At 34.2% G+C, this 22,429-nt stretch overlaps 1 pseudogene; it reads right to left on the reverse strand.

Moving 5' to 3' along the window:
- Positions 1-7,349: 7,349 nt before the first annotated feature.
- LOC131875402 (geraniol 8-hydroxylase-like) lies at positions 7,350-19,191 on the reverse strand (annotated as a pseudogene).
- Positions 19,192-22,429: the final 3,238 nt, after the last annotated feature.

Below are 22,429 nucleotides of genomic sequence, written 5' to 3' on the forward strand. Positions count from 1 at the left end.
AAGAATCTTTTTAAAACTAATAGACTCTATATGTCATCAATTATTTTTTAATATATTTTTTACTTTTATATTAGAAAACTTGTAAATGTTATGGGCTTGGGGGTTGGTTCGACGAGAGCTTCTTGTAATAAAGCACGTGGTCACAAGATCCAATTCCCCAATGCACATGATATTGGAAGACATCTCATACCAGCATCACCAAATAAATTAAAAAATTTACTAGATACTAAGTACACTCTAATTTAAGAGGGACTAGCCAATTTCTACAATCTAAAAAAGAAAAATTTGCTAAATGTTTACAAGAAAGTAGACAAATTCATGCTCAGGATCATATTATGAATAGTCATGTGGAGTGTCTGGAGTGTGGTGTGATTACGGGCACAAGTGCTGTAGAGGGGAGTGCAGAAGTCAATATACACAATATCTGTTAGTTTGGTTAGCTAGGATAGCTGGTTCTCCATATGTAATAATTAGTAAATAATTGTTTGCTAAACAAATTTTGTTAGATAGGGACAATTATTTGTTAATTATTTGATCTCTTTTAGAAACTTCTAGCAACCAATTTTGTTAGGGTTGTTTAGTTGTTATTAATCTTAGCCGTTGGATTTCCAACGAGAGTAGTATAAAAAGGGGTCAAGGGTCATTTGGAGTACATGAATTTTGTGGAGAAACTTGCAGTGTTAGCAAAGGCACAGTGATAGCGTTGGGATAGGTCATCGAAGCTCTGCCAGTAAGAGGCAAGCAGTATTTGTATCTCTTGATTTGCTTTAGTTAATATATATTTCTTTCCGCGTGTTTTTATTTGTGAAGGTGTGTTATTTTTCAGTATTTCGCAGTTAAATAATCCTTATGAGATAGGAGATTAATAATCAGTAACTGCAATAGGATTTTCACAATATCATTAGAGGCTTGTGCGACTGTCCTCAGATCAATATGGAGATAAAGGGTCATGCATGAAGTGTGAAGAATCTCTATGGAGCATGAAGATTAATTTTTAAGGAGTGCCAGCTCTTCAAGAGATAAGTCAGATGTTCCAACCCTTTTTGAACCCCTCTGGGTATAAAACGGGGTGATGATTATTGCTATAAACTCATGCGTAGAAGCTAGCCACATAAGCACGATGTTACATAGTTTATATAGTCACAATTATTTAGAAATGAGAAATATTGTTTTGAGTATGTGGGAGAGTTGAAAATACTTAGTCTATATGAATCCATAATGTATATAATGTATGTGCATAAAATAGAAACCCTAGCTGTAAGGTTGAGATTTTCATTCATGCTAAATTATTGAAAGGAATCCAGTTTATCGTCAGTATTGCTTTGATTTTCTCCAGACTAACTTGTGTACCATCTTCTCTTAAATCCAACATGACATCCAGAAAATCTTTCACATCGTTGCCGCTGCACTGCATATCAGCCTTGTGTGCTACTCGCTCCTCAATAATTCTGTTATACCTTAGTTTTACTGCTCAGACCCTAAAGATCAAACCTCCCCAAAATAGGAAAAATATCAGATAAGGTTTGAATCCCTGTCAACTCGAGGGCTTCCCATGCCATGCCCTCAAACTCTGCAGCTTGTGCAGAGCCTGGCTCAAGCAGTTCCTTGCCGCAAACCATCTGACACACAAGGCTAAGAGACATCTTAAAAGCTCTTTCACTGGTTTGCACACTATTCCCTCGTTTACAATCCTCCAAGATGCAATCAATAGTCTTACATAACGCCTCTTTTATCAAATGCCCAATTTGATGGTCATGAGAGGCTCATATTTCTGAGGAAGGAGAAAAACAGATCGTGGGGGCTTTTCCCCAAGCTGAGGGAGATTCCCTGTGAAAGGCCATCCAGGAGGACCTGGTGGTAATGGTAATGCCAAACTCCTGTTACTACTTTTCGTCAAAAAAATAGTGAATATTAATAGGAGAACTCCTAGAACTAGAGAGTATGTTAACAAGAATGATTTCAGTTAACTTGTACTCAACTGGGTTTGTGGGCAATAGAACATGTACGTGAGCAAGAAATATTTCAACGAACTTGTGCTAGAATGGGTATGTAAGAATAGTTCATCCACAGAATTAGTGCTTGAAACAGTATGTAGAAAAGCATTCAATGAATTTGTGCTCGAAACGGTATGTAGAAAAGCATTTAATGATTTTGTGCTAGAAGGTGTATGTGGATAGGAAATCATGCAATGAATTTATGCTCAAAGGTGTCTGTGGATAAAAGGTCGCCCAATGAATTTGTGATTAAATGGGTATCTGATATTGAATGCAATGCAAGGTGGATGGTGGTCTGTTCTTTGGTGCTCCACTTCTCCGCAATCTACCAGAATAATTTCTGTGTGGCCGATAGGTAGTACTTATAACTAGTTTAATTCTACCAAATTCTTTATGATGATGACTAGTGTTACAGAAAAAGATAAAAGATAATAATGGTTAGACCTTCCTATTAACATTCCCCACCACTTGACATATTAAAAAAACCTGTAACATTCTGCTCTTAGACTGCTCCTTGGAAAGCCCAAAAAAGTCCAACTGATTAGAGAAAACAATTAAACACCTACATTTTTAAATGTTAAATAAAACCATCACGTTATTTTGAATGCCAAGGTTCAAAACAACAGCTTAAGTAATAGATGATAGGCTTCTTCTTTTTCAGCCAGTGGCAAAGTTATTCTAAATTAGCTTCTTGTTTATCAAGATCTTGTCTATGTTATATGTCTATTTTCAGCTATTATTTTGCATTAGGATGTTGCTGACCAACCTTGTTATATACTGTACTTTGTAATAGTGTTCAGATAGTTTTTTTTCCTTCTGTTTAGTTGTTTTTACTGTTCTTCTGTTTGACAGTTTTTGCTGCTACTGATTAGTCTTTTTACTTTCTTGTATTATTCTTTTTTATGTTGCATTATTTCAATTTAAAAAGCATATAAAACAAACCAAATTATCTTCAACAATTCCAAATTATCTTAAACAATTCATAAACCTAGTTTATAAATTATATCCTAAAACCCTGCATGGGACAGATTGGCATGAAGTTCTAACTGATATTTAATATTTTTAATTCTTTGACGTGTATTTTTCTATGATTAGATTATGTGGTGATTTTTTCAGTGTATATTTTTTTGGTATTAAATAAATTTGGATTATAGTAAAAAGAATTAGTGCTCAAGGAATTGCACAGAAAAGAAAAGAAATCCTAAATATCAAGGGTATAGTAGGAAAAGCTAATAGAAAATCGTCTTACAAATCAGAATTTAATTAAGAAATTCTGCACAATACATTAAAAAGTATAATTTTCAACAATTTTATCTTGATCCGTGGACAAAAACTTAAGGGATAATACAATAGGCAAGTCAATTATATTTTAAATTTGAATGAACTTTGGAGTTTTCTGGAGCAATGATATCTTCTTTGTGGAGCTGTAAAAATTGAAGATTAATTTCCTGCTTGTGTACTTTGCATCTTCTTTAGTGTCACCCATCCACAAAACATAAAGAGATAAATTGTAGAATGATGCTAGAGTAAAAGTGAGCATTTCTACTTCCTAATGAACAATATGATTAGAAAACATGGACATTCATTTACTTTTCTATACATTCCCCAAAATTGTGTGTCATATAGAATTAGCAACCAAAATATTATGAAGACCTATGCCTAAAACAACTTCTTTCCAATTTAATATGTGACTAATAAGGACATTTCTTTGGCCAGAGCTTAAAAAATTTCAATATATCCCCTACATGCAGCATGTGATGGAAGATTTTCCATGTCAAAATTTGAGCATTAGCTTCACTTTAGATTTTCAAATTGGAGCACTCAAATTCTTCCACTTCTTTTCATAGAATTCACAATTTCATTTTTTATGAGTCTTGTATTAAAAAGTAAGCTTCACTTTAAAAATTGATGATTAATAGATAAGTCAATTTAAAAAATTTGAACAAGTATATTTAACTTTTAATTTAAATCGTATATTTAGATTTGTTTTCTACTTTTAATATATATATATATTAATAAACAATCCCACAAGGAATATTTCAAGAAAAATTGAAATTAAACAAATATATTTTAAAAATTATTTCAATAAAATGTTATTTGTTATTAAAAAATAAAATAATATAAAAATATAAAAATTAATTTTTCAAATTAAATAATAATTTTATATAAAAATTATTATTAGTTTTAGAACTAGTTAATAAATATTATGTAAAATTAATCATATATATAATAAATTAAAAACAATCATGCATATAGCATATAAAAATTATATTAAAAATCATTTAAAAAATAAATAAAATAAACTTATGTATATACATAATGTAGTAAATAAAATAGTTTCAAAATACATTAAAATAACTTTTTGTTTAAGTAAATAAAATAGTTCTATAAACACTTTTTAGTATAATAATGTTTACATAGCTATAATTTAAATATTATTTTATGAAATTTAAAATAATATCTTATTTTCTTTTACAAAGTGATTTTGAACTACAACTAGACTTATCTTTTCTAATTAATAGAAAATAATATTATATTTAATCTAAAAAATATTATATTTAAATTTAGTATAATAAAATATTTAAAAATTTAATTAAATATTTAGCATTAATCATATACTTCCATTATATATCATTTATGTTATTATTAAGGTGAATAAATTTATTTACATAAAAGGAAGTATAATAATATCAATTTTAAATAAATCAAGTTTCTATTTTTTATTCCATTCTTTGAATCTCTTTAAATATTTATTGGTTCATCTTCAGTTCTTTTATGGAAATATCTATTATTTTATTATTAATAATATTCTAGATATTTAATGTAAGCAAGTGGGTTTCTATCAAAAAGATATCATTTCAAATGCTTTTCTATTTTCTACTCTAAACTAACTACATTATTGGCAAGAACTTAAGGCATTGCATTTGTTGTTTAGTATTATAAATATGGACTTTGAAATGGGAGATTAAGTTTTGTGATTACAACCATATCAACAAATTTTATTGAAACAACATTAGAAAGATAACAAGCATGCACTCAAATATTATGACCCTCAAAAGGTGCAAGATTTATACTATAGCATACAAATTAGAGTTACCTATTTCAACAAATACATCTAGCTTTTCATGTTTCATGTTTGAAGAAGGTTAATAGACAAAAGAGTTGTAATACATACCACTAAGAGGCTATAGATGACACTAATCTTAGAGTATTTGATTAAATGGAAAACCTATTCAATCAAACATGATAATTAAAAAAATAAATATTTTGTGCAAAACCATCCACAATTGGTAAGTGTTGAAGACAATGCTTCTTTGAAGAATGGGGCCATGTTATGCCCTTAATCTTTTAATATTCTCTTACCTAAGTTATGTGATGATTAATACAATCTTATATAGGTAGTTAAGTAAATTTAGGCGGCATTCAAGACATAGGTACATGGTATATATAATTCTAGGTTAGTTTATGATCTTCTTATTAAAACTTGTGTTCTTTTGAAAGACTTGGAAGTTTGTACTCTATTTTTTTTTATCATTCTTGAATATTTACAAAATTATAACATATTTTTCCTTTTCCTTTTGTATAAATTATTTCATTACAAACCACAAAAAATATAAAAAGTCCCAAATTTATATAATATTACATAACTACATTAAATTGTTCATACTAATATTTATCACACAACCATGTCAACATGACATTCGTCTATTCAAACAATAAATTAAGGATCAAATAAATGATGCACAATCAAATTAGATTCTCATGAGTAGATGATAAAAATACCATTAGATTTAATCTTTAATAAAACTAGGGGAGAAACATCCTACATGCAGCTATTTCAAAAGACCATATTAATGAAGGAAAAGAGTATAGATTTTTAACCTATCAAAGTCTCAATCAAGATTTTGATTCCTTATAATAACTAGAAGACAAACCCAACCCAATTTTTGCAAGTCTGGATCACCTAATAAGTTTGGTATTTTTTTGGCTTTATTATTTAAACAACTATTAATGGAATATGGATTTTTACTTAAAATTTGGTTTAAAGATGATTATGTTAATAATTTATTTTAATTTGTTTTCAATTGGTAAAGGTAAAATATTATAGAAAAGATATGATTTTTAAATGGAAATGGAAATAGGATTCTTTTGTAGTCTAGTGATCTAGTTTAGATTATTTAATTTAACAATTTAATTTTATAGATTATTTATTATAATTATACAAATATATGCATTATTTAATAACATTGGTCTCTTTTGTCTTTTGCTAATGGAGAATGACTTTTTGGATTGGAAGATCATCTAAATAGGATTGTATTAATGCTTTAAGGTATCTTAAAAGTTGTTTACAATTGATGGAATATCATAAAAAAATTATACAAAATTAAATGGAAATGAAATTTCTATAATCTATGTTAGGTAACTTGTTTGGGTTAATAAGGTAACCGAAGTTCTTAAGATCACTTTTACAATCATATAAAAATGTATGTAAGATATTTGATAAGGTTGGTCCTTTCATCTTATGCTCAAAACATTAATGAATGAATTGTGACATTTTGGATTGAAATCTCATTTAAATGATTATATTAATATTTTGATCTTTCAAACATTTCAACAATAGGTAGAAAATACAAGAAAAGATATAAAAAATTAAATTGAAATGGAAATAGAATCTTTTTATAGTCATTGATGTCAAGTAACTTGATTTGGATCTACAAGTGACTTATGGAACACATGAATGTTTGAAAGAGGCCAAAATTAACAAATAGATTACAATAATGATATTTTCTAAAATTTCAAGTCTTAGTGAAATCTTTGAAACATATGACAATATGACACTAACTAAAAGAATCTATTTAATTGCTCTTTATGTATCCTCCATTATTCATTGGAAATGCAATTATTTTCAAAACACTCAACCAAAAATATAACCCATGAAAATTAAATTTTTTAATATTTTTTCATGCATTTGAATATTACAACTAGCATCCAAAGGTCATAAGAATCAAATGGAAATGAATTCTTTTATAGTTTACATAAGACTTATAGTAATATGGTACTAGCCATGACTTATAGTAATATGGGACTACCCCATACTTCTTGAGGGAGACATCTAACTATATGTCTACATATGGCTTATAGTAATATGGACCGAACTATGACTTACAGTAATATGGGACTACCCCATATTTTTTGGAGGAGGCACCTAACTATACTACAAACAAGGCATACATACCTTTATCATGCAATATTTACACTTATGACCTCTTTTCCAAGAGTACAAGTTCTCCACCACTATACCATCTCAAGATTTGAAATGAAAATATAAACACAGGAATTTTTGTAATTTAAAACCTAAAACTTCATTTTTTGTGTAGGAATAGCTCTCAGTGGCACAATTTTTAGTAATGTCATACCAAATGTCTCAGACATATCAATAGCTGCCTAATTCTCCATAGGGATGGACCAATTGAAGGCTTGAACCAACGATCCCACCACCAAATGAACCATTCTCTATGCCAGTGGAAGCCTAATGCATATCCTTCTTCCTCCTCCAAATCGTATGAATTCAAAATCCTGACCTTTGTAGTCAATGTTATATTCTAGAAACCTATCTGGATTAAAATTTAAAGGATCTTTCCATGTAGTAGGGTCTCTCCCAAGGCCCCATACATTCACAGTCACCTGGGTATTCTCAGACCAAGAAATGCACTAATCTCACAAGACATATCTTCCTTTCTAAAGATGAGTGGGGTTGTAGGGTGTAATCTTAGCACTTCCTTCACTACTGCTCAAAGATATGGAAGGTTTCCTATGTCTACCTCCTCCATTCTTCTCTCCACACCCACAACATCATCCAACTCTACTTGGACTTTCCTCATGACTATTGGGTTTCTCAAAATCTCTGCCATTGTCCATTCAATTGTTCCTAAAATTGTGTCGATATCTGTAGTAAACATATCCTGGCAAAACAAGAAATTGGATAGTATTATTAATAATGACAATACTGTGAACGATTAATTTGAATTGAGTTTTATGAAAGATCCAAGAAATTTTTATGGGAGGAGAAGCAGTGTTGAAGCACTGTACCATACAAATCTAAAGTGGTGGTCATGAGTAGACTGCCCTATAATAGAATGTTCCATGTTATAATAGAGATCACATTAAGATAGTTAAAGTTGATCAAAACCACTTTTCACCATCAGGATGTATCATAACATTCACAAAAAAATCCCTCTGGGCACCCAGTCTAACCATTTTGTGGAGGCCAACAGTGCCCATTTTGGGTTACACATGGCTAAAAGGGAAGGGTTCAGAAAGGTCTGGCTGGAATCTAACTCACTGAAAATTATCAATTATTTGAAAGGATGTACGGATCCTAGTTGAACTATCCCCAACTTGATCAAAGATTGTTGTGATATGATTAAAGAGTTGGATGAATTCTAAATTTCTCACATTTTTTGGAAAGCCAATAAAGTAGTGGATTTATTGGCCAATATGGCGGTGGGATATGTGGCAGAAAAATGGTGGAGAAATCTGGACTCTTTCCCAAAAGCTTGTGCAACCTGGCTTATGATGATACCATCCACTTGCGGTAACCAATGAAGAACAATCATGACTTGATTAAGTTGTTGGGGAAATAGTATCCTTTCGATTTCCCTATCCGAAGATCTAGAAACTTCCCTTGTGCCTAGATTTTCTATCTTCTTGTGTGGCCCATTTCTTTCTTTTGTGTGGAGACTTGTCTGGTGTGGCCAATTTCCTGTTTCTGTTTGGTGACCCAAACCATTATGGGTGGTGACAAGAATAGGCAAGAACCATCCACTTTTGATAAATGGAAGAAAAATAAAGAAGTGTGGTAGGAAATTGCTGATGGGGGAATGTTTCCCTTCTTGGAAAGACTTCATGGCCCTTCTCCTCTACTCACTGAAACGTTTGTCAATGGGTGGAAGAAAGGGGTTTTGAGGGCCTATGGTGTTGATTATTAGTTGGATGAAACCCTGGTGGCTATGGTTACGAGTTTGGCTATGAATGGCAGAAGGTTTCACAAAGACAGAAAAATAGGGGAGGAAGACATTGCAAATTTTTTTGATAAAGACAAGGAGCATTCAAGAGTTAATAAAATGGCTGATGGTGGCTACAATAGAAAGGATATTATGGCTCCCTAGGCAAACATGGCCGAGTTCATCCTGAGGTACATTACGCTTGATGGCAGATATGCCACTATCTTTTTTTATCATTTTACCATCTTGAGTCACTTTAGGCATGGCAAAGTTATTTTGATTCCTTTCTATCTGGTTTCTTCTTTGGAGAATAGTCTTGAAAAACATGTTGAGAATCCCAATAATCTGGTCCTCTATGAAGGGCTTATTGTGCTCATTATGGAGTACACCAAAGCCCTTGAAGTTGTGCCCTCTCTCTCTGAGAAAGGCCAAACTCCTAATATTAATGTTCAAGATGTCTCTAATTCGAATATGGAGATGGAGGATAGTCGGAGCACCAAACCCCTTGTTGACCCTGATTATAAGCCACTTGAAGAGGGTGAGATGTTGGTCACTCCTGGAACCCATAGCAGCAAGAACGCCCCTAGATGGCGTGCAAGTAAATATAAATCGACCAGCAAGATGATTTCTAAAATTGAGCCTTATTCCAAAAAGAAGTTGGTTGCTAAAGACTATGCTCCCAAGACCTTGGACCAGGAAATCAAATTGGACATTCCTCTTAATGTCTTGAAGGAGAAGCAGGGGACTCTACCTAAAGATGTGGATAGTGGTTTACAGAAGGATAGTTCTCTGATGAATCTGGTGATGGAAGCGACTAGAATCCAAGAGAACTACTAGAAGTGGGTGGGGAAGGTGATTGATACCCTTAATTGATATCGAGGAGAAGCTCATGATCATGACCCAAAAGCTTTCCCATGATGTCAAGGTTATGAAATTTAATCATGAGCAAAGAATTGAGAAGGTTGAGCAGTCTATGGAGGAGATCAATAATAATAATAAGAATCTGGTTGACATTAGTAAGGAGGCCATGAATAATAGTATGGAGGGGCTGGAATAGATCAATGTCATGGTGGCGGAGTACATATCCAATCCTATTGACAATGACCTTGATGACAGTAACAAAAAGAAAGATCTGGGCGATGAAGACTATGCTGTTGGTAGCAATAAAACTACGGGCCCTAGTTCCAGGACCAGAAGTAGGAGCAACAATAAGGGAACCTCTAGGTTCATTCTGGAGGAATTGGAGGCAAACAACAAGGCTACCATCCAGAAGAACAAGTAGTTGGTGCACTTGTTTAACTGAGTGTTTGTCTATGTTTTTTTGGCTGTTGTTGATGAATAATGATGAACAACAAATACCCTAACTGGTACTGAGAGGGGGGGAGGGGTGAATCAATACATACAAAAACTTCTCAACAACTTATCAAGTTAAAACAATGCTAATCGATTGTCTTCATCACTCAACTTAACCATGGCAATAACGGTTAAACACAGTAAGACTTCAGACAGCTAAACCAGTAAAACTGAATACTTCAAATAACATTCAACACTTGATAACTACTTCACCAATATACTCATGCATGTGTTGTATCATTAATACCATAACCATTAGTTTTGCATGCATATTCACCTAAACAAAGACTGCTTAATCATCACATGAAAAATGTACAACTCATGACACACAGATTTTTCATGTGGAAACCCAAATGGGAAAAACCACGGTGGGGATGAATACCCAGAAGCTTGTTTTTGAACTCTTTTGAAGCTCGCTCTATTAGGAGCCTAGTTTAGTTAAAGACTTTACAATAAGGTTTTGTGAGGAGCTGATCCTGTTAAATATCACCCCGTTAAGGGATAGCTATATACCTTGTTAAAGGTTACCTCACTAGAGGATTTGAAGAACTCAATGATCTTGAGTCACCTGGTTAGAGGATTTACAATAAGCCTGTTAAAGCTACCCGGTAAGGGATTTTCCTACCGTTGAAATGGTTAGAAGACAATAGGTAAAGCTCTGATCTGATAACAGTACTACATGCTAAGGCAGATCCTTTTCAGCTCCTCTACTCTGCAATCACACTCTGCAGTTTTCCTCTCACTAGTCTGGAAAGTATCTCATCACTCGGATACAAACACAATATTTGCCAACACAAACAATAACAAACATCATCGACCTTATAGAAAACAATTAGGTTAGTAGCATAAACCCTAAACCCTAAACATTTTAGGTTTACAATTACAAGTGGTCCAATCCTGACTGTTCAAAAACTTTGCATAGAATAAAACAATCTCAAACAGATCACAAGTTATTCTGCATCATCCATTTTTCACCGCACATGGAAATCAATAACCCATCACACTCTCTTCACATACACTAAGAAGAATGTTCATTCCCGAGGTAGACATTTAATGCAATCCATCTTCACATGCAAGATCCTCAAGGAAATCATTCACATGCATAAATTTGATGTGGCATCTCGATCTCATCCTTATCTCTTAGCTAACTCATCATAGAATGTCACCGATTGCATCGCATAAGCTAGATTGCCAAACTAGAAACCCTAGAGCTGAGACTACTAATCGGTAGTCACACTTAGTGAAACCCTGACACCGGTTCACTTCATCCCTTCATACCAGTTCTCCTACTTGAATATCAATAACAACTTCTTCCAATCTTCATACTAGTTCACCTACACTTATTGACATCCATGACAATATAAATTATCATGATATGCCAACAATCTCCCCTTTTGGCATTGATGGCAATACTCAGTGTAGCATTGCAACTTTAAACAACATAGACCAATGCAACTATAACATATACCTTCTCCCATATCATATATCTTAATCACTTCAAATATCTTCTCTCCCATACATCATCAGATATCTTCTCCCCCTTTGACAACAATCCCAAAGTGGAGGCACAAGCTTCCATGCTCCACTATGTTGCTCCCCCTATGGAGTAGCATCCTTCAACACATCAATATTAAAATATTTGACACTGTAGTACCTGACTGGTGTGGAGAACACATTTTTAATTTACTTCATGAAGGGGCAGAACCCCTAATTCACGTCTCAAATAGGTAAATGTAGTCTTTGGTAAGGGCTTAGTGAATATGTCTGCTAGTTGCTCCTTACTGGAAACATGTTCTAATACAACCTCTTTGTTTTGAACATTCTCTCTCAAGAAGTGATACTCAAGCTCAATGTGCATAGTTCTAGCATGCAATACCAGATTCTTGGAAATATTTATTGCACTTGTGTTGTCACAAAATATACTCACTGGTTTAGATATAGGTACTTTGAAACCATCCAATACATGCTTCATCTGGATTGCTTGAGTGCAGTTTATAAATGCTGCCACATACTCCAGTTCAGTTGTAGACTGAGAAATACAGCTCTGCTTCTTACTCATCCATGATACTAGTCTTCCACTAAGAAAGAACGCTCCACCAGTTGTGCTCTTTCAGTCGTCCACATTACCTGCCCAATCTGCATCGGTATATACTTTGAGATTAAAATCACCATTTTATGGATACCACAATCCATAATCAACTGTCCCTTTTAGGTAACTAACAATCCTCTTGACTACTACCAAGTGGGATTCTCTTGGACTTTTCTAAAAATGGGCCACAATGCCCACTGCATGAGCAATATTTGGTCTATTGTGTACCACATAGTGCAACTTACCGATCATTAACCGGTACTCCTCATTCACTAGCATTGAATCATCTTCCTTAGTCAATTTTCAGCCGGTCACCATTGGTGTACCAACTGGTTTGCTCTCCTCCATGCCAAAGGTCTTCAATACCTTTTTGACATACTTGGACTTGGTAATAAAGATACCCTCTTTCATCTGTTGAATCTGTAGACCAATGAAGAACTTTATTGCTCCAATCAAAGACATCTCAAACTCTTTTTTCATTTCATCTGCAAATATATGGCTCATTTCATCATCTCCCCCAAATATTATGTCATCTACAAACACTTCACAGATCAGAATTTGATCACCTTCGGATTTCATGTAGATTTTGTTGTCCTCACTTGTTCTCTGAAATCCTATCTTCACAAGATGAGAGTGTAACCATTCATACCATTCCCTTGGTGCTTGTTTCAATCCATACAGGGCCTTGTGTAATCTACACACCATGTCACTGTCTTCTAATAAGGCAAACCCATCCAGTTGCTCAATATACACTTCCACTTCTAGGATTCCATTTAGGAATGCAGACTTCACATCCATTTGGTATACCTTAAATCCCTTCATTGTTGCAAATGTAAGTAGCATTTGAACACCTTCTAGTCTAGCCACTAGGGAAAATGTTTCTCTATAGTCTTCTCCCTCTTCTTAAGCATATCCCTTGCATACAAGTCTTGCCTTGTTCCTTACAACTGTGCCTTCTTCATTGAGCTTATTCCTGAAGACCCATTTGGAACCTATTACATTCTTGTGTTCCAGTTTGGGAACCAAAGACCATGTTGCATTCTTTTCTATATGGTCCAGCTCCTCTTCCATTGCCTTAATCCAGTCTTCATCTATAAGTGCCTCTCAAGTGGTCTGAGGCTCAAATTTAGAAATCATGCAAGAGTTTTCTTTCACCTTTCTTCTTGTGAGTATCCCCACATCTTTATCTCCTATAATTTGCTTCGGATCACGATGAAGTTTCACATATCTAGGAATGGCTCTAGCTGGTTCTGCTTGCTTTTCCTCTTCTTCTTCTTCTTCTTCTTCTTCTTCTCCATCTTCTTCTTCACTTACTGCAACATCTATCGGTATAGGAACACTGAGGTCTTTGCTTGTTTCTTTCTTAACTGGTTCCCATAAGTTTATACCCGGTTCATCTTCCACTTGCTCGTTGTTGGTTTCCTCATGTTTCTTAGGGGATTCATCAACCCTGACATTGATGCTCTCAACAATTTTTTGAGTTCTATTGTTCTAGCACTTGAGAGCTTTGCTTTTAGTGGAATATCCCAAAAATATTCCTTCATCACATTTAGCATCAAGCTTTCTTAGATGCTCACTTCTCTTGATATAACACTTACTGCCAAATACTTTTAAATAACTCATAGTGGGAGTCTTCCCAGTCCAGTACTCATAAGGGGTTTTAACTTTACCTTTCTTAATGAGTACCCGGTTCATAGTATAGACTACAGTGCTCACCGCTTCTCTCCAAAAAGTGTGAGCAACCTTTCCTCGAATGAGCATTGTTCTGGCCGCTTCAACTCTAGTCTTGTTATTCCTTTCTGCTATGCCATTCTATTGTGGTGTCCTTGGGGTAGACAACTACTTCTTGATACCGTTCTCTTCATAGTACTTGATGAATTCATCAGAAGTGAATTCACCTCCTTTATTAGTTCTTAGGCATTTTATCCCTTGACCACTTTCCTTCTCTACTAATGGTCTAAAGGCTTTGAACTTTCCAAATGCCGCAGACTTGTCTTTCAAGAATGTGACCCACATCATTCTTGAGCAATCATTAGTAAGAATCGTGAAATACATATCTCCCTGAATACTTCTTGTTTTCATTGGACCACATAGTTCGGTGTGTACAAGATCAAGTAAGTTCTCTACTGATAAAGATTTACCTTTGAAAGTTGAGGAAGACATCTTCCCAAGTTGGCATTCTCTACACAAAGAATTCTTAGGTTTGTTCAGCAAAGGCAATCCTCTTACTGCCGTGATTTACTGGCTTTTACAATATGGTCAAAGTTTATATGACAAAGTCTCCTATGCCATATCCAACTTTCATCAAACTTCACCATCAGACACTGAATAATCTTAGCATTCAACTAAAACAAGTTACCTCTGGTCTACTTATTGATCGCAATAAGTTCACCACTCTTTCCAATTATACTACAAACTCCACCTTTGAACTCCAAAATGAGTCCTTTGTCTTATAGTTGAGCAACACTCAAAAAGTTGTTCTTATTATACCCAGTAGACATCATCTGCACTGTTCTTTCCATTCAGTGAGATGGATCCTTTACCTTTCACGAAGCATGGTGCATCATTGCCAAACCGGACAAAACCTCCATCATATTCTTCTAGAGATAGAAACTTTCTTCCGTCAACAGTCATGTGGTGAGAAAACCCACTATCAATAATCCACTCATTAGAGTTGTCAATGTGAGAGACAAGGTATTTCTTGTCAGAAACTTCTTTCTTTACAGCTACAAACACTATGTCCTCATTCTCTTCATCCTCAGATTCTTCATCAGTAACACCTTCATCCACTGCAACAAGACAATTTCTCCTACTTTCTCCTTTATACTTTCTAAACCTCTCCGGTTAATCCTTATTGTCATTGTTAGGATAGTTAACAACTATATGTCCTATCTTATTGTAGGAAAATCATTTTAAAGGAAGCTTACCTCTGTATTTTCCAGTGCCTTTGGAAGTCTCTTGGTAAGAAGAGCTTCAAACTCCATCAAAATCTCTTCATCATCCATATCTCTCCATTGCAGTAAATGCTCTAAAGGCGGACTCGGTCTTCTGAACACTACCATCATAGCTATTCAACTCATATGTAGTCAACTTTGCAATGATAGAGTCTAAGGATACCTTGGTTTTGTCGATAGACCTTAGCTCCTGAATAGCAGCAACTATGATTGCATAGACCGGTAACAATGATCTCAAAAATTTACTGACAACGGTGGCATCATCAATTGTTCCACCAGTGCTCTTGATATCTCCAACCATAGTCTTGATCCTTATGTCATATTGCTGAATGGTCTCACCTTCAACCATCCTTATGTCTTCAAATTTTTCTCTAAGGCTCTCTTCCATAGCCTACTTGACATGCTCATTACCACCATAAATGGTTTCCAGTGTGTCTCATACATCCTTAGGAGTGTCCTTATCTTGTACATCAATGAACTCAATATCGGACATGCTGCTAATAAGGGCTTCCATGACTTGCCCATTTTCTTGAATCTCTCTTTTTTGATCATCGGTTAGAGTGCCAGTGGGGATTACATAGGCATTCTCAACATAGCTCCAGTGTTGAGCACCCAAAATCTTGATATAAATCTTCATTCTGTCCTTCCATATTTTGAAGTTATCTCTATTGAACTTAGGACCTTCCCTTCTCATCATTAAAGAAGGATTTTTACCTCAAGCGGTTAAGCTTATATCATTGAGCACCTGGAGTTGCTCTGATACCAATTGATGAATAATGATGAACAACAAATACTCTAACTGGTACTGAGAGGGGGGGTGAATCAGTACATACAAAAACTTCTCAACAACTTATCAAGTTAAAAAAAATGCTAACCGGTTGTCTTCATTGTTGAACTTAACCATGGCAATACCGATTAAACATAGTAAGACATCAGACAGTTAAACCAATAAAATTGAATACTTCAAATAACATTCAACACTTGATAAATACTTCACCAATATACTCATGCATGTGTTGTATCAGTAATACCATAACCATTATCTTTGCATGCATATTCACCTAAACAAAGATCGCTTAATCATCACATGAAAAATGAACAACTCATGACACACAGATTTTTCACATGGAAACCCAAATGGGAAAAATCAGGGCGGGGATGAATACCCTCAAGCTTGTTTTTGAACTCTTTTGATGCTTGCTCTGTTAGGAGCCTAGTCTGGTTAAAGACTTTACAATAAGGTTCTATTAGGAACCGATCCTGTTAAAGATCACCCAGTTAAGGGATGGCTATATACCCTATTAAAGGTTACACCGCTAGAGAATTTGAAGAACTCAATGATCTTGAGTCCCCTGGTTAGAGGATTTTCAATAAGCCTATTAAAGCTACCCAGTAAGGGATTTTCCTACTGTTGAAATGGTTAGAAGACAACACGTAAAGCTCTGATCTGATAATAGCACTACATGCTAAGGCAGATCCTTTTCAGCTCCTCTACTCTACAATCACACTCTGCAGTTTTCCACTCATTGGTTTGGAAAACATCTCATCACTCGGATATAAACACAACATTTGACAACACAAATAATAATAAACATCATCGACCTTATAGACAACAATTAGGTTGGTAGCATAAACCCTAAACCCCAAACATTTTAGGTTTATAATTACAAGTGGTCCAATCCTGACCGTTCAAAAACTTTGCATAGAATAAAACAATCTCAAACAGATCACAAGTCATTCTGCATCATCCATTCTTCACTGCACATGAAAATTAGTAACCCATCACGCTCTCTTCACATACAGCTAAGAAGAATGTTCATTCACAAGGTAGATACTTAATGCAATTGATCTTCACATGCAAGATCCTCAAGGAAATCTTTCACGTACACAAAACTGACGTGACATCTCGATCTCATCCTTATCTCTTAGCTAACTCATCACATAATGTCACCGGTTGCATCGCACAAGCTAGATTTCCAAACCGGAAACCCTAGAGCTGAGACTACCAACCGGTAGTCACACTTAATAAAACCCTAACACTGGTCCACTTGATCCCTTCATACCGATTCTCCTACTTGAATATCAATAACAACTTCTTCCAATTTTCATACCAGTTCACCTGCACTTATTGACATCAATGACAATATAAATTATCATCATACCGATTCATCATATGCCAACAGTTGTTTCTTTTTGCTTTTGTATTCAGTTTGGGGTGTTCTCCTGTTTTGTTGTTGGTTTCTATTTTATTGGCTGATGGCCAGGTTTTGTAAAACTTTTGGTTTTGGGTCCATGTAAAACCCATTTATCTTTATCAAAAACATTCACAAAAAGTGTATGATGTACCTTTATCTTATTTATTAACCAATTAAAAATATTCTAATTTTTAATAGCATTCATCATTGGATACTACATAAATAAAGTTTTGATTTTTGATGGATGAGAATGATTTGGATCTTAAGAAATTTAAAGCATAAATTAGATTATAAAATTTATGAGATCACCTGCTCTTGCTTTTAAATATTCTTAAAAATGCTCAGCCACATTTGTTAATAGAAAGCTTCTCTTCATATGAATTTATATATGATTTAATTTTTTCTTGACTTAATATATTTATACACCCAGGTCGCATATAATTGATAAGTCCCCCCTTTCCAAAATTTAAATATAAGTAATTTCTAAAATATCTCGACAACATCCACTAATAGAAAGCTTCTCTCCATATAAATTCAGATATTCTCTTATATATTTACACCACTCTTATGATTGCAAGTACTTCCTTTTCAAAAAATGTATAGATAATATCCTCTCAACACACTTCTTTTGAAAGAAAGTAGGGAATATAAGTTCACATGAAAAGTATCTAGATGGAACATGAAATATGAAAGAAAAATTAGTCTAGGTAATCCAACTTACCATAAGCATTGCTTTGATGTTCTCCAAATTAAGCTGTGTACCATCTTCTCTCAAATCCAACATTACATCCAAAAAATCCTTCACATCATTACGTTGGCACTGCATATCAGCCCTCTGTGCTAGTTGCTCCTCATTAAGTCTATTATATGTGTTATCAAAATGCTGGGACAAAATCTTAGTTTTACTGCTCGGCCCCTAAAGATCAAACCTCCTCAGAAAAGGAAACAAATCTGATAAGGTTAGAATCCCTATCAACTCTACAGCTTGTGCAGAGCCTGGATCAAGTAGTTGATTGCCGCAAACCATCTGACCCACAAGGCTAAGAGACATCATAAAAGCTCTTTCATCGATCTTCACACTATTCCCCTATTTACAATCCTCCAATATGCAATCAATAGTCTTAAATAACTCCTCTCTACTCAAATGTTGCAAAGCATCCAACCTTTTGACACTAAAAATCTCTACATTGCAGGTCTTTCTAAGCAAGCGCCAATGAGGGTCATTAGGACTCCATATTAGACTTGTGGGCCTTGGTAGTATAATGTCCTTGCCGCTATATTCATTATCCTGCTTGAGAAGTTGTGGTCATTTTTCTTCAGTACTTCTCTTGCCATGGATGGAGATGACACAACAAATGATGTCTACATGCCAAATTTGATGGTCATGAGAGGCCCATATTTCTAAGAAAGGAGGGAAAGAGATCGGTGGGGTTTATCCCCAAGCTGAGGGAGGTTCCCAATGAAAGGCCATCCAGGAGGACCTAATGCTAATGGTAATGCCAAACTCCTCTTATTCCTCTTCTTCAGAAAGGTGAGGAGTATTAGTAGGAGAACTTCTGCAACTAGAGAGTACGTTGATGAGGCAACACTGATTGAATCCATGACAAGCTAGAATAACGAATGAATTCAATGAACTTTTACTCAATTGGGCATGTGGGTATCAAAACATTGAAGGAACTTCTAATCAAAAGCATATGTGAGCAAGAAATATCTCAGTGAACTTGTGCTCGAAATGGGTGTGTCAGAAAAAGAATTCCAAGAATTAGTGCGCAATTATTGCTCAAAACAGTATGTAATAAAGAATCCAATGGATTTCTACTTTTGTGCACAAAACAGTATGTAAGAAAGGATTTAATAATTTTGTGGTAAAATAATTATGTGGATAGGAAATCATCCAATGAATTTGCGCTCAAAGATTTGTGTGGATGAGATCACCCAATAAATTTGCGATCAAGTGATATCTGATATTGATAGCAATGCGAGGGTGATGATTTTTGAGCTGAATTATGTGGTCATATGGACTTTTTAAATCGTAGTTACTTCTAATAAACTTTCTTTCAACCTAATTTAAATGTAATAAATTAAAAGATTAAAATTCTTCAAAAATGACAATTTAAGTTTTATCAAGAATTTATAGACCAATCTATAAAGTACATCCTGACACCCTACATGGGACAGATTGGCATGAAGCTTTAACTATTATTCAATATTTTTATTTTCTTGTTTCTATTGTCTATATTTTGATTAAGATAATAAGGATTTTTACTTCTTATTTATAATGTTTTTTCTTCTTTGACCTTTTTCTCCAATTACTTATTATGCCTTTGATATCACACCCCACCTTTTTGGTCTTGTGAACTCGGGACCCCCTCTTGCTTTATGTTCCTCTTTCTATTTTTGATGTTTGTCCTTTTCTCCTCCTTTCTTTTCTTTTCTTTTCTTTTCTTTCTTTGTTTTTGGTTTTTCTCTCTATCTCTATAGGATTGCAAGTCTCTTTAGAACTTGAGGACCTTGATACTTGGGTTCATGATTCTTCACATTTCCATTTCGCTTTCCCTCTTTATTGTATTATCTTTCATGATTTTGGTCTCAAAAGGATGTTACAAATCTCATCTTGACATCCTTGTCCATCCCACATCCTTGTCCCTACTTTTATTTCCAACCTTGTCTTGCCAAATGTTTGGGCCCCAAGCTAATATGCAAACTTTCATCTTCATGTCGATTTTTGGCACGATTTCCTATTTCCTCTTGTTGTTTCTTGTCGAGATTATGAATACAAAAAAGGTCCAAATGTCCTTCACCCTTTGCATCCTTGATCCCTATTTTTGCTTTCTTCCCTTTTTGGCCTATCATCTACACATTTTTCTTGTCAACATTTGGTCATTGTCATCTTTTTTTTCTGTGTTGTCATTTTTGCCTTTGTTAAATGTTCATATCTTTTCTTGATTGTTTCATTCCTTTTTAACTTTTTTGATGTTGGTTTTACGTCTTTCTAATAACTAGACTTAAAAGTTCAAAAAATTAAAAATTAAAAAACTGGTAAATTTGAAAAAAAATTGATACTATTGAAAAATCCAAAATTTTCATATTAAATTCAAAGTCCAAAAATTTAAAACATTTGAAAATAAAATTAAACTTTTAATTTTTTAAATATTAAAATTTGAAGCCACAATCTAAACCTCGCAAGGACAGAAGTCCCGAAAAGGACCAAAGTCCCAAAATCTCTATTCTATAAGCCCGAATTTTGTAAAAGGCCAAAATTGTCTAAAATCTCGGGTCATCCAAAAGTCCTCGCCAAAACCAAAGGCCCAAAAATCTCTAAAACCTCACTAGATCCAAGACCCCAAAGTATTAAAGTTCACAAAATCATAAAATTCTGAGGGAAAACTTTTGGGGCTCTCAAAAAGTCCAAGATGCATCCAACGAAAAGAGAAATGAATTTATGCGGAATCATTTTGCCCCAATTCTAAAACTAATCATTTCACATCACAATCTTGTGCAAATCCTGACTCGTGCTCAAGAATCAAATATCTTTAAAATGACTGAGCTGTTGTAAAGTCGTCAAAACTCAAATTCACCACTTACGAAGCAGACATCACATTGAATTCGAACAATGATGAATATCTTGATCAAAAGGACCACTTATTGGGACTATCTTTTGAACAATTTGCCCAAAGTAATTTGCAATAGAAATGGAAATATTCAAATTAACAAAGAGAGTAGTAGATACAATGCCATTAAGGTAGAGAAACAGATCAGAGAAAGGTTGTCAGTCAACCTAGATTAGAAACTAATGGGTCGTGGTAATGGAAGATAACAGGAATGGTTTATTATTTCGATAATAAAAGATGTTGAGGATATATATACTTTTTATAAAGATAAGTAGGGATTTTTAAACGGTCATGATTTTTTACAAAAGTAGAGAAGATAAACATCAAGTATAATAGAATAGCATGGAATGCAAGAGAGACGAAAAGAAACCAAAAAATACTACAAAAAATTTACAACCAACCATCCCAAAAACGTTATAGTAAGATGAAGTTTTACATTTTCCCAACACAAAACCTAGGGAGAACATTGGATTTTTGTTCCTATAATATTTTAAGATATATCTAAAGATATGATTAGTGTCTTGCACCAAAAGTTATGCTCCAAACTCTATTTGGAGAAGTGATAAAATGGAATAACATTTATGGCCCTTCTATCTAGAATTTCAGGATTACATCTTGCTTTAACGTCTATGTGATTCCAACTTGTGACATCATTTTTATTCTTTCATTTTAGGAAACACATTTGAGGCTAATACATACGCAGGAGGGGATAGTTGGATGTATCTAATAAATCAAGCTAAACAGGATCGATCCAACTCAAAGAGGTTCGATGGTAAACTAGAGATGCTTTTCTTTTCACTTAGTTGCATAGCCAAGCATTCCCGCTTCACGATTTAGAGAAGATTTTGATATGGTAGGGGCGACTTAGTTGTAACAAGATAGTAGAACATTTTTCTGGCTACAAGACAGGAGATGTCGGGTGCTTCCCTTTGTAAGATGTAGGAGGCAGAACCGCAACATATATAGGAGAAATAGAAGGTGTAGGAAGGATATTGGGTCCATCATGAGGAGGAAGAATAGGTGTAGGGGGTAAAAGCACAATGTTGTGTTACCCTTTTATAAAGGAAGTGCCAACACAACTAAAATTGTTTAACTTCGATTGCATAAAAATAAAATTTCTAAATAAAATTTCAAAATAATGTAAATTGATCAAAAGTAGAAATATTAATGAAATTTATGTCTGTTAGTTTTTTTAAAAAATTAAAAAAAAAGAATATATTTTTTATATA

Source organism: Cryptomeria japonica, chromosome 4, assembly GCF_030272615.1.
Source record: "Cryptomeria japonica chromosome 4, Sugi_1.0, whole genome shotgun sequence".
Lineage (NCBI taxonomy): Eukaryota > Viridiplantae > Streptophyta > Pinopsida > Cupressales > Cupressaceae > Cryptomeria > Cryptomeria japonica.